The following is a 14,963-nucleotide window of genomic DNA, read 5'->3' as shown; positions in this document are numbered from 1 at the left end:
ATCGGTCATACCGTTGATTCGATTTAATAGTTAACTCAAAAATTCAATTATATGAGTCAAATTTGATCAAGAACTGATTGGATCGGTAAAAACTAAGAGATTCAATCGGAATTCACTAAATTTTTATTTTTAAAACATTATTTCAATTATTATTCAAAACTTAAAACTAATATAAATAAAAAATGATTTAAACCTTTGAACCAAAAGAACTGCGAGCCAAAAACTCTTTCAGTTCACTAAACTTTCCAGGCTGAGCTTTAAAATGCCGAAATGGAAAAGGAAAGATTCATAGTATCATATTTCACCGAGGGCCACACTTCGAGGACTCCTACTTGACAAAAAACAATGGTTTTGATTCTTGTATTGTTTAAAATTTTAAATGTTTTTTTTTTTGGCAAATCCCGTCCACGGAGTGGGGATGCCAGCCCCCTATTTTATTGATATAAATGAAATAGTACAAAGAGTTAAAGATATCCTCTGCAATGAGCTAACAATAAGGAGCACTACTCCCTTACAAATTGCCAACATAGAAAAGAGACCTCCCTACTGTCTAAATATATCGAAGCCCTAACTATTCCCAGGAGCTGAGGATACAAAGTGCAATATGGATCAGACAGCACTCACAAACCCACTAACTTATCTACTGACGAGTTCGTCTCTCTTACAACATGTGATATGGAAGCCAATAATGAGTTTATTAAAGCTCTTATGCTCCTCAGTGTATTGCACAAAGGCCATTTTGACGCACCCCCAACATTTAGCATACGAACCAGACTCTCAAAATCTACCACCACCAGTAGAGGTCCTTTGACTACTTCTTTACACAATTGAAGATCATGCAACAATGATAAGCTTTCTGCCCTCAAGACATTCATTTCCCCAAATTTCTTGTAAAAAACAAAAATTAAACGGCTTCCAGAGTCTCGGAGCAAACCACCCCCATATGCCCGATTTTGGGAGACACTAGCATCAATGTTCAACTTCACACAGTGTAGCGGTGGCTGCTTTCAAGAAACAGCATAAACCTTCTTTTTCCTTGATGATCAGACAGCCAACCGAGCCCATGGATCCTCATAGTCACCCTTAAACAGACACACTGAGAGCTTGTTTGCCAACCCCAGCTGTTCCACAAAACCGTCAATCAAGGAGATTACCCCATGAGCTTCAAAGCGTGCTCCATCAAAACGTGCTTTGTTCCTAGATTTCCATAGAAACCAAAGTACTACCACGGGAACAACAGCCCTTATGTGGTTATGCATTACCAAAGAATTTGAGCCAAACCACGACAAAATAATCGTAGACACCGAAGAGGAGTGGGACTCTAGAATTCCAAACCTCTTTTGAAAAGAACCTCATACCTAGGACCCGTAACAAAAAGGTGTACTAATGATTCTTCCTACGAGAGGCAGCACGAACATCTTGACACCAGTGGTATTCCACGTCGCTTCAAATTCACCTCCAATAGAACCAAATTGCACACTGCCTTCCATGCAAAGAAGGACATCTTAAGCGGTACAATATTGTTTCAAATAAATCCATCCACCAATGAAAAATTCCAACTCTGTCAAATATGATCCCAAGCAAACTTAATTGAGAACTCTTCAGAGGACGAACTCACCCAAACCATGCAATCATTTTGATCAGGATATAAGTTAACTTCCTATATTTGTTAAACCAAATGGATGCTTAACCAACACTTCAAGTGCTCGACATTCCAGCCCCTATCACCAAAAAACTCTACTAGCAGCATGTGGGGCGGATCATTGATAGGGATCAATTCTAGCAAGGGAGAGTTGAAAAGCCACCGATTATACCAAAAATCTACAAAACCTTTACCCACACACCATCTAATGCTGCTTTCCGCAATATTTCTAATGCTCTCCAAGCATCTTCACGAAGGGGGAGGCTTGAGGACTTGAACTTGAATAGGATGGCAGCCCTTAATATGCTTGGAGTGCATAAAATCTGCCCATATTGAGTATTTCTTCCACAAACACCACCAGAACTTGCAAACAAAGGCTGAACACATGTCTTCAAAGGAACGAAAACCCAGCCCACCACCTTCTTCTACTGATAGCAAGGTTTCTCCCAAGACATCCAATGAATGCCTTTTGAACGAGCATCCTTATCCCATAAGAAGTCATTACATATCCTGTCCAACTTGACCAAAATTGACCGCGGTGGGTCTAGCACTTGCAGTAAATACATAGGCATTAAGGTAAGCACATGCCGCAATAATATCAGTTTGCCCCCTGATGAAAGCAGCCTCAAACTCCAATGGAATAGACAGTCTCTCATCCTAGCTACAATAGAATCAAATAAAATACACGTGGTTCTGCCCTTTGATATTGGTGCCCCCAAATAAGTAAGAGGAATATGCTGCTACTAAAATCGTAGTTTCGAAACCACCACCTCACAATGCTCCTCATTAGCCCAGGTAGATATAATAAATGAACTTTTGTGTATGTTAATTTTTTGACCCAAGTAAGCTTGATAAGATTCCAAAAATGCCTCCAAACCATCCAAACCGCCCTCTAAACAATGGGTAAATATTAAAATATCATCCGTGAACATTGTGACGCCCCCACTTCTCCCTAAGGCGAACCAAAGGGTATCCGCGAAACGCCTGCCTAGCTCTCGCCAGGACTCAAGCAATTCCATTCAAGTTTATTACTGGACCACACAATACGAGTCAATAACTTAGATACAATAACTGCGGAAGCGTTCAAGTTTAATAAAAGTCATCCATTATCCAACCCACACATCGGGTATTCAACAACCATCATATATCCCAAATATACATCATGCTCCAAAAGTTACATTCGGATTCCAAAATACAACCCAAAAACCAAGACATAGCCAAAAGTAATAGAAACCCTAAACAAAAGCTCATCAGGAGGTTTTTTCCAGTACGTCTCCGAGTTCAAATCTGTTAAGGAAAACAAATCTATAGGGTGAGCAAAACGCTCGTGAGGCCAAGAACACACATGCAGGCACATAGTTCAGGTAACAAGCCCAAGTAACAGTTCAAGTGATAACTTGCAAGTAATTAACAATGCCAACAAAATGTAAACAGAAACGATTCAAGGATATGGTAGCTCTCAAGAGCTAAGTTCCACTTGCTTTGCCAGTTCATTCGTATATCTTCCCGTGATGACTCTCCGTCAACCGGGTTGATATTTCCAAATCGTAGATCACCATTTACTTCTCATCCATCCACCATACACCGCTTCGGGCCCGCACGACATTTATGAGGCGATACTCCACGAGTATGCCAAGCAAGATCTCTCCAATAAATCAAGCTTATCATGTGAATCTCATGGCTCACCGAGGTTCCCGACCAATCCCATGCCGACTCGAGTTCCAAGGTTGGCCTATGAGTTTGGGCGTCCCCCATGTGTCATGTAAGTGTCGAGGAGATTCACTCCAACGACGTATGCAGCCATAGCATACCATATCATGTATTCAAGCATTTGACAGGTCTAAGCATGTATTTCAGGTCATGTAAATCAGGCAAACCATGTTAAGCATGAGTCATTTGTTTCAAATGAGAACGAGTGCGATAAAGTACACACTCGACTCCATTTTTCAAAACCAAGTAGGCTAAGCATGTAATCAGGTAAGCCAAGTATGAATCAAGTCCATAGAGTTCAAGTAGTCATACACTTGACACTCACCGAGCAAATCAAGAAGAAATATTTTCTGGAAGTTCAAGTGTACACGGTAGGATCCTCTTGAAGGTCCTCGTGTGCGCCTGGGCAAATAATAACGTATTATCATTCATATATCCCAATTATCAAGGAAGATTGTACACTAGTACAATCTAAGGAAATTTCACGAAATCGAACCTCAATTACTCGTAAATCGAGGTTCAATTAGAGTTTCTTAAAGTATAGGAGCATTTGGGTTTTTTCTTGGAAATCGAGGTTAAAATATTTGCATAATGTCGAAAGAATAAAAAGTTCTTGGAAATCTCTATTTCCTTGAAAGTTGAAAAATTTCAGTTTTGATATGAATCTTTGAAAAATCGTATCTCACTCGATACAAGTCTAAAATTGGAAAAATTTATACCGTTGGAAACCTCTTCGAAATTGATAAAAGTTCTTAGAAGACATTGTTTCACGAATCTAAATGAAAGGTATTCAAAAATGAGTTTAAAGTTGCTGTCCCAGATCACCCAGGATTGAGCCGGGGTTGGTTTTTCGCTAACTTTGGAAATTCGGCAGAATTCACTCGTTGCAAACCAGCCCTTGAAATTTATAGCTCAATTAGAGGTGCAAGTAAGGTTTATGACAAAACAAACAGATCGAGCATCGGAGTTTTGAGCACCAAGATATGGTAGTTCAAAGTTGGGAAAAATTCAAGACTGTTACAAAATTTCCAGATTTGGTTCCGACTTTGGATCTTTTGTTAAGTGTCGAAACGGACTTGAATTGACACCAAATTGTGCAGTATGGTACTCCTATATGAAGGATATTTTTCTATCAAATTTTGTGGAAAAATACCTTCGGGAAGGTGGTTAACCAATCAACCAAAGTTTGGAAAAATTCTCAAGGCAATCTGCCCTTAATCCTTTTCTTCCCAAATCCAATTGTTTGGCTAAGAAAATCCTCCAATCATGGTTCATATGTGAAAGGAAAGTTTAAGAAACATTCATGGTACATTTGGTAGGTATTTAGTATCAAGAAATTCATTTAGTAAGACCACCACAAATGTCACGTCAAATCTGTCCAAATCCAAGGCTTTTAAGAACAAAACAGTCACCGTATCTTGATCATAACTCACTCAATTTAACTCGGATTTGAGCATGGTTGATAGTGTTAGAAAATACATGCATAGGGCTATAATTTCACAGAAGAAATCGTTTTAAGTTTCAGCATGCAACTAGCTCGAAATTAAGCCTAAAGTTGCAGCATCATCAAATCATTTCGGCAGAACGGCGAAACAGGGCAGCTGAATTCAGATGAGTGGTGCGGTTCACACACATGGAACCAGAACATGCATTATATACCGTTGGAAAGATGGGAACATCTAGTTTCAAATGCCACTAACAGCACTTGATTTCGACGACGGAGTACGGAGTTATGGATGAAATATGAACACTGGTCTGGATTACGACGAAACCGTTTTCCAGATTACTAGTTTTGGGAATAAATTCGTTTGACCAACCAAAACTCAGTATTTTTCAATGAAAATTTTTACACAACTACTACAACATATAAACAACACAATCAAGCCATTAAATCCTCAAATTTCTGCATCAAAGTGACCGAACAGAGCAAGGGCAAAATGGAAACTTTTTGCTTCAAGAGCTCAATACAGTTTCTGGCGATAATGCACCTCTAATCTACTTCCTTAAGCACTAATTCAACAATAAAACCATCATCAAACATCATTACAGCCATCAACTCAAAGTGGGAGTTCATAGAGCCCACATTTAACAATTTCCAACAATAATAAGCTATCCATAAGCATAATCAAGCTCTTAAGTGTAAGTTAGCCTTCATTGAACTAGATTTGAAGAGTGGATCATGGTTACCTTACTTGTGTGCTAAAAAGTCAGATTCTGGTGTTCAAAAGTCCCAAGAAAAATCGTGAGTGTGCAGCTCCTTCTTTGTCCAAGTGATTGTCCAAGTGATGAGCTAAACGTATGTGAAGTTTTGGTTGAATCTATGGAGGTTTGGTAGTGATTTTTGTGAGCTTTGCAGAAGGAAATGGTGAAGAGCTGCGGCTGCAAGCTATCCGTCCATTGCAGCTAGAAGAACTGAAATGTGGTTCTGATTCCTTTGCATACAAAAGACGCTTGACGTCTAATATTTTAAGGACGTAAAATTTAATTGCAACTAGTGCCCTACTCGCGCGTTTTGTGTTCAATTTCCCTTAAGTTTGTTGCACTAGTGCACTAAACCTCTAGGGCACTTACATTCATATAAATTTTATTCATTCTTAATTGTCCCAAAATAATTGTCCAAAGTCCCTCAATTAAGCGCGCACGTGAAAACACGTATTTCCAATTTAGGCGCAATAAAATGAAACCTTCGAGAAATTCTTATAACGATCGTACCACTAGCTACCACTTGTGTGCTTAAACCTAAAATTGTCTATTTTAGGACCATTGTATATGTCTCAAATTTTTGAACTTATTTTATTCCCAATTGGCTAAAGTGTTTAGACACGTTTTCACTTTTTCACTAAACAAGCTTCTAAGAAAATAATTTTTTGAAACGAGATACTTTAAAAATATAACGAAACTATAAAACCATGTACTTAGGTCTAATAAGGATAGAAAATAATATTCGGGGCAAAAATCCAAATAGATGATTAATTGAGCCAAAATTAGGGATTTTTAAAAAATAATAATTTTACGAGTACTCACGTGAATTGAGTATTAATTCCTCCATTAACCTTTCTTAATCTATTATTGATCGTTCTTAATTCTCCAATAAATAATACACTCTCGATTCAAGTATGGCCTGGAAAAACGTGCACCCGTCGTTCCGGACTAAACAAATTTTTGAAAAGCGAATTTTTCAACAAAACACTTTAAAAATATAAAGAGGCGTCATTCCATATAAATGGATTTAAAATGGTCGAAATAAATAATTCGAAGAAAATGAGTGAATAATCATTTAAATATTCCAGTAATATTCTATAAAAATAAAAAAAAATTTCGGGTTCTCACAAACATGAGGTAAGGTATTCATAACCTAGAAGAGACAAAGAACCGACTCTCATCTTGACAAAACAAGTGATGCAATCCCCTACCTAAGAACTCTACAACCAGCAAAAACAAAGCTAGAGAGAGCGGATATCCTTGGTGAACTCCCCTCGTCGCTTTAAAGAATCACGTTGGAAATGCATTGATCAACACTGAAAACCAATTATTCAACAATGTTCTAAATATTAGGTGCACCACCCACTCATGAAGGCTGAATTGCCGAAGCATGAAAATAAGGAAGTTCCATTCTATCCTGTCATATGCCTTCTCCATGTCAAGTTTCAGCATCAAGTTCGGGCATCTCACTCTCCTATCGAGATCCAATGCCATTTCCTGCACAATCAAAATGTTGTCAATAATGCTCCTGCCATGGACAAAACCTGATTGCCAAGGTGAGATCAGTTTAGGGAGCAAAAGATTAAATCAGTTTGTTAAAATTTTTGAAATAATTTTTGAACTTAGATTGCATAGGCTGATAGACCTGAATTCTTGCCATTTTGTTACTCCTGGCACCTTTGGAATTAAAACTATCAATGCACTAAAAAACCCCCTAGGTTGAGATGCCCCTTTGAAAAACTCCTGAATTGCTTCTAATAATTTCTTTTAAATAATCGACTGACACTCTTGATAGAAACCTGCTCTGAACCCATCTGGACCTGGAGCACTATCCTTTGACATCAAAAAAACTACTTCTTTCAATTCATGCAACAACAGCAGCTGTTGTAAACCCTCATTGTCCTCTTGACTCAATGTCAACAGTGAAAAATTCAAGATAGGGTCAGCTCTACCTTCACGCTCCGATGTAAACAGCTTTGCATAGAAATGGGCAGCCGAACCTTTGATACTTTCTTCATCTTCGATCCATTGACCTACATCATCCTTGATTCTCGATATAAAATTGAAACTTCATTGCTATTTAACAACTAAATGGAAAAATTTGGTATTCGCATCCCCCTGTTGGATCCATTTGATGGTCGATTTCTGTTTCTAGTATTCACACTCTATGGCTAACGCATGCACATGTTTTACCCGAGCCTCCCCTAATCCCATCTTAGACATATCATCACGGCAGTATCAAACTCCTTATATCATTTTTGCAAATTCTCTTCAGCTTCTATCACAGCCTGGAAGATGTCTCCAAAGGACTGCTTGTTCCAACCACGAAGTTTACTATTTACATTCAATAATCTCTAAAAAAAAACACCAATCATGGACAGTGCTACAGTGCCTATAGTTATGGTAACGATATTAGGGAAACCTGCTATTATAGGTTTCTATTACCTTTAGTGACAGATCAAATCTTTTAGCAACTTTTTAAATATTATATTAAAATAATTAATATTAACTTTAGTAAGTTTTTAATTAAAACTAGTAAGTATATGCCTGAGAAATAAGTTTTAGTCAGAAACAAAAATTTACACCTTGAGTAATTTAATTTACTTATTATTTGACAAAATTTACTTATGTTTAAATTAAACTTACTAATACTAAAAGTAAAAAATGTACATATTTAAGTAAAAAAAACGGTTTTGGGTTCCTGAAAACGGTTTTGGGTATCACCTTTCTCTTTAAAGTCATCTACCTTCTTCTTATTCAGTTCTCAGTTCCAATGATACGATTGAATTCTCAGGCAAAGGTTTCCACTTTGGTTCACACTTTCTCTTTGTTACAATTGAATAAATCTTCTCACTTCAAAATTTTCATCTTTAGTTCACACTTTCCCTCTATCCTTTCTCATCGTTCGGTTGGGTTTGAGTGCTGCCGTATGCAGACACAACAAAAGGGTTAGCGACGGTGGTAGCCAGCCAAAGAGCATATGAAAAATAGCAGTGACGAAGTTAGATCATCATGTTCTCTTGAAATCGTTTGATTATATTGCTGTAATTTATTTATATTTCATTTGTTTTGTTTGTCAAGATTTTCTTGGGAAATCAAGGCTGAGAATTTGAAGATTTTATTGCAATTTTGGGGCCGAAAATGTCCGTTGAAACATCTAGGAAATTGTTGTAGTTTTGATTGTCTACGGGTAAAATATGCTTAATAGCCATGTGAAACATCTAGGAAAGGACTTGAGACCAGGCGTTTAAGTTAAATGTGATTAATTTGTGAATGCATATAAGATGTTTGGTGAAATGTCAAAGAGAAATTTGTATGTTGTGATTGCTACTCTGTGCGGGTGAGAATTACTAATATATTAGTAACTCAACATGAGCTTTATAACTTGAATTCTTCAGGCAAGAGAGATTTCTCCCGTTTTGGAATTCTAAGTTGATACGCTTGATGGAGCAAATGTTATTGAACTGAACTGATCTAGAATCATTGTTGGTAATCTGTTGTTTCTATGGAAATTTATTATCAGCCTCTTGAATTTTTTACTCCATGTTAACGTCTGCAATGCCACGGAAATTTGGCCATCTATGGAAATTTATTATCAGCCTCTTGAATTTTTTACTCCATTGTAACGTCTGCAATGCCACGGAAATTTGGCCATTATTACTCTTGTAAATCTGTGTTGCAGAAGCAATTCTTATTACTATCCTATGATACATGTAGATTTTGTAGAATCACATCTTCCCTCTTCTTCAGTCAGGAAAGGAGAGAAAATTCATAGAACAGTTTCCAAATGTAAGTAGTTAAGATTTCAGAAATAAGAGGGATCACTAAAAGAGAGATGATATTTCAAATACTAAACCAACCTAATAATATCAAGGAGCAGGACATAAAAATCAATGTATATTCATTTCTGGTTTGACCAAAGCTTGGACAGAGCAAGTTGTAGCATCCTGTTGATCAAAAATTATTCCTCTGTTCATTGTTGGATGGAAGACAGACCGATAAATACATGATGTCATATTTTAGCTGCATTCTGAGGACTCGAGAGAAAGTGATTAATTTAATTTTTAACTATCAACAAATGTGGGATGCTTACAGTCCAATAAATGAAAAAACTTGTTCTTTTATCTCCATATAATTCTAGAAAAAAACCTGTTGTCGTCCAATTAAGACACACAAAGAAATTAATAGAATGATTAAGTGATCATTTTATTTTTGCTATTTTGAAGAAAATAAAAAAAGGTGTGTGTAATAGGTGCCCTAATAAAAGTGGTTTTATGTGATAGTTTCTTTAAAAAAATAAATTAAAATTAAACATGGACAATGTTGAAATAAAAGAGTACAAATAAATATGAACGTACGTAATCATATGATAGTTTTGGTGTAAGTTAAGTTCACTAATGGATGTTCATTGAGTGCCTATGGTTATAAGTTTGCACTACTTGAAAGAGTTGTGATCATGTGAACAACTATACTTCGTTAAAAACTTACATGCCACCCTGCTTCAATGACGTTTAAATCTAAATCGCAAGAGCCTCCTGTAATCCAAAGCTGAGATGAGCTAAATTCATTGGGTTTCTGTCAACTCGGGGCTCCCATATATTCATGATTGCCTTCGCTCCATAATACTTTTCTTCTCAAACTACTGCAGCTACAGACTAAAAAATCCCACACGAGACAGAAAAGTTTAGGGAAAAATAGAAAAAAGAGAAAACGAGCAGAAGAACAAGAACATTGTTTCAAATTGGCCCTCAAACATTAAGCATGTTTCTCATCGACAAAGGTGTTGGCTTATTTCTAGCAGTTAAATCTTCAGTACGGATAATGCATTTGTATAGGCATTAATGTGGGCATGCAATCCTTCATTAATCCAAAGTCATGTACAAAACACTAGCTTGTTAGGAGACGAAAAGTATTCAGGTACATTTTTCCTTCTTCACGCCTAAGTTTTATGTTATTTATTTGCTATGATTATGTGTTGTTGTGGCCTTTTTTTAATACAAATTTTGTGATGGTTTTGTAGTGAATGAACTAGATTTCAGCCAAGACCATTAAGGAATTTTATTCTTGAGAGAGTACAAATGTTTTTGCACGTCTTTGCTCAAAGCTTTTAGGATGATTTAAGTTTCTTCGAAGGTAGTTTAATGCGTTTTGATTGTAAATCTGAACATAATCTCCTTAGTTTGCAATTTCTGGTGTTTACTTGTTTTAATGTGAATAATTTCAGCTTGCTTGGAAAAAAGTTTGGTGATCAAATTTCAGATATTGTTAGCATCCAAGTGCTCTTGGGTTTGTAAACCAGAAATTTCAATTCAAACTGAAGCTTTTGATAGTGATATCAGAGCCCTTGATGCTGGTGATCAAATTCTCAAACCAAGTTACTAGCCTTTTGATTGCTTCAGATTTCTGAAGCTAAAGTCTTTGCGCTCTAAATTCAGTTCTTGGCCATGTAATCTTGTCATGCTTAGATAGCTATATCTAGTGTCCTGCCAGCTTAATTTTGATGCGCAAGTATCAATTATTAAAAGCTAGTAAATGATACCTATTTCTCAAGTTGCTATTTTTGTTAGTGGTTAAACATTCAAACTACATGCATGAACCTGGACAAGCAATAGAGACATAAGCCGATGTAAGCATCAAATGATTGATTTTCCTTATGATGATATGCTCTGATTCTCTGCCGGCTGTTGCTTCTTTCAGATTAATCTAGTTGCTGCAAGTGCGGTTCATTATAATTAGGCTGGAATTCCGATATTTAAGGCCTTAGGTGGAAGAACACGTTGCATGGAAACTTTAAATCCAGCATTGCATTTCAATGTAAGGAGGTGAAATCCTATTTTCTAGTGACTTGTTGGCCAATTTGAATTAGATGGACCTTTGTTGAATTAGGCAACGAATCCAGTATGTAAACTTTCTTTTTAACAAAGTCAACTAGTGTGCAATACTAATGTTGATTATCTTCATTTATTGGCACAAATATCTGCAAGAACATGTATAGTTTAGGAAGCCAATTACTTAATAAAAATTAGTTTAAAACCCAAGAAAAATGCATAAATTTTAAACATTATTTAATGAACCTTCTCACACATCTCAATGTTTCCTCCATATCTATCGGTGTCAAAATATATTGAAGTAGTTGTAAGGTCAAGTTCGGCATTTTGTAATTTGCACTGCAAAATTTAACCAAAATTATAAATTTTCAAAAACATATGAAGTCCGGATATCAATACTCTATTCAAATGTAAATATTCAACCTAAGTAACAAAATAAATGATAGCTAAACAAACGAAATATGAGTTCAATTGATTGTGTTTAAAATACATATTCTGTTAATGGTTAGTATATATGAAAGTGTATTTTCCATTTGTAGAAAAATAATATGCATTTTATATCTACTAACGAATAAATTACCGATGTTTTGAACAAATAAAACCTAAACTCATGGTGTGATATGCATATAGTTGCTCACATTTATAGTTATGCCATCATCCTTTCTTCCCATTTGTTTTCTTCCCATTTTCTTTGGGATAAAACACTTTTACAGTGTTTTAATTTATTTTAGACTCGGTTTGGGATTATTTATTTAAATTTTTATTACTTGCTTATGTAATCAAAATTGTGCAAAATTGATTTTATTAGAAATTATAGTGGTAAATTAATAAATTAAAATTAAGTTTCGGGTCATTCGAGTTAACTCGTCAACCCACCAACATGAAATTTTTGGATTCGGGTCAGATATTTAGACCCATTTCGGGTTGGCAAGTCAAGTTCGGGTCAGCGGGTTTTCTATTATACCCAATCTCAACCCGACACATCAATACGATTTGGACCCGATTGCCACCCCTAACTATATTGGTAAAAAAAAATTATATTTTACAAATTATTTCAATTTATTTAGAAAATGTTACTAATTTCATTACAAATTATGAAATGTAATCATGGTTTACTAATTTTTTACGAAACATAAATACTGCATACAAAAGGAAAAGATATTTGACTTTGTTTTACTTTGATTAGAAAAACTTGTGGTAGTAATATCGAAATAGTGACCTTGGTGCAAATTTCAAATCAACAACCAACGTACACTTAATTACGGTAATTTTTTAGTTGATTAGACTAATATATGCCATAAAGTAGTAAGATTTGATCATTTATAAATTGACAATTTTAACAGTTTATATACCATTCACCTATAAAAATTATGATTATTATAAAATGACATTTTATAATAATTTACATACTATTTGCCAATTAAAAGTAAGTTTCATAAAAAATGTGCATGTAAATCCATATTGTGAATGATACGAAATATATTTGAAACTCACGAAACTTAATATATGGGTAAATTTACTATAATTTTAAAAGATTACACTACATTAGATACGATCACTTTACCTTTTATACTTGTGAGCTAGAAAATAAATTTATTAAAATACGTAACATTTATAAATGATACATACATTTATTAAAATGCTTAAAATGCAAAACATTTATGAATGAAACATACAATCATTATTATACATTTATGTTACCAACAACTACTAACTATAATATTAAGTTTCAACCATTAATAAAAAAATCTTAGCACTAGTTTAAATAAACTTCCTAATACTTGTTTCATATAAGTTTCTTTAAGTAATATAGTAAATTTATGGCACAAACTAGTAAGTTTTGATGATTAACCAATCAACAAGATTTACTATTAATCTATAAAAACTTACTATTACTTGAACTAAACTTACTCCCCACAAAACTAAGTTTCGAATGTAGAGTAGTAATTTAATTTTTAAAAAAAGTAACTTTCATTTTTATTTCGATTTACTTTTTGAAACATAAATAGGATAACACTTATATGACCATTTTCAATTTATTTTTTATTTACGTTTAGCGGCCATTTGATCTTGTGATAGGCCTATCCACCTAAATAGGATAACACTTAAAAATAAGAAAGTTTTCCATCTAAAATAGTAAGTTAACAGTAATAAATTAGTAACTTTTATACTTCAAAATGTAAATTGGAATAAATTAGTAACTTTTATACTTTTATATCCCAAACTTACTTTTTATAGTGTAAGTTTAATTCAAGTAATAGTAAGTTTTAATACATAAATAGTAATTCTTACTGATAACATGGTAAAATTGATTAATAATAAAAACTTACTGATTTATGAGACACATGTACTATTTTACTTTAAAACATATTTCAAACTAGTGTTAGAGAATTTATTTGAAATAACGATAAGATGTTTTACTAATGATTAATTTTTAGTACCTTAGAAGAACTTGTACTAGTAATAAAGGAAATTTCAATTCAACAATCAACATGCACATGAATACAGTAATTTTTTAGTCATTTAGACTAATATGTGCCATAAAGTAGACAGATTTAGTCGTTTGTGAATTCATAATTTTAACAATTTACATAAAATTCATCTATTAAAAATTATGATTATTATAAAATGCCCTTTTATAATAATTTACTTACCATTTGCCAATAAAAAAAAGAGTTTGATAGAAAACATATGGATGCAAATCCATAATGTAAATGATACAAAGTATGTTTGAAAGTCACAGAACTTAACATATGGGTAATTTTACTATAATTTTCAAAGATTATGCTATGTTAATACAACTTTAATTTTTATACTTGTGACCCAGAAAATAAATTTATTAAGATTTTACCATTTTATTAAATTCATAGGCATTAATATATGAAAATTGTGTACCATTTTATTATATTCATCGGTGTCCATATATGGAAATTGTGATGTATAGATAAGTGCAATTCTATATATAATTCGAAAGATTTTTTTTTACTGTCATCCAAACTTTTTAACCTTTCACAAATTCAAAAATAATTCAAAATTTATAATATGACAAATTATTCTTACATATTTTATAAGGTCATATGCAAAAAAAAAGTTTTCATAGTTTATTTAAAATGGTTAAAACATATAACATTTATAAATGATACGTACAATTGTGTATCATACATTTACATTACGAGTAATTACTAACTATAATACTAAGTTTCAATTATTAATAAAAAATCTTAGCATTATTTCAAATAAACTTCCTAATACTTGTTCCATATAAGTTTCTTTAAGTAAAATAGTAAATTTATGCCATAAAATAGTAAGTTTTGATGATTAACCAAATTTACTATTCTATCAACAATATTTACTATTAGTCTATAAAAACTTACTATTATTTGAACTAAACTTACTCTCCAAAAAGTAAGTTTTAGATATAGAGTAGTTATTTACTTAAAAAAAAAAAATAAGTTCCATATTTCTTCAAATTTACTTTAAGACATAAAAGTTACTAATTTCTTGAGTTAACTTACTATTTTTAATGTAAAACTTACTAACTATATTTTTAGGTACTATTTTATTTAGATGACCAGTACAAC

General features: G+C 33.8%; 1 long non-coding RNA gene across 1 annotated transcript; it reads right to left on the bottom strand.

Annotated features, from left to right (window-relative positions):
- Nucleotides 1-2,686: 2,686 nt before the first annotated feature.
- On the bottom strand, nucleotides 2,687-5,753 carry LOC113727412 (uncharacterized). The gene is made up of 2 exons (XR_003457802.2): nucleotides 5,540-5,753; nucleotides 2,687-2,929 (listed from the first exon to the last, which is right to left on the bottom strand). It is a non-coding gene; the product is annotated as an uncharacterized lncRNA (long non-coding RNA).
- Between the last annotated feature and the right edge of the window lie 9,210 nt (nucleotides 5,754-14,963).

Source organism: Coffea arabica, chromosome 2c (genome assembly GCF_036785885.1).
Source record: "Coffea arabica cultivar ET-39 chromosome 2c, Coffea Arabica ET-39 HiFi, whole genome shotgun sequence".
Classification (NCBI taxonomy): Eukaryota; Viridiplantae; Streptophyta; class Magnoliopsida; order Gentianales; family Rubiaceae; genus Coffea; species Coffea arabica.
This window is presented reverse-complemented; position numbering and strand designations above follow the sequence as displayed.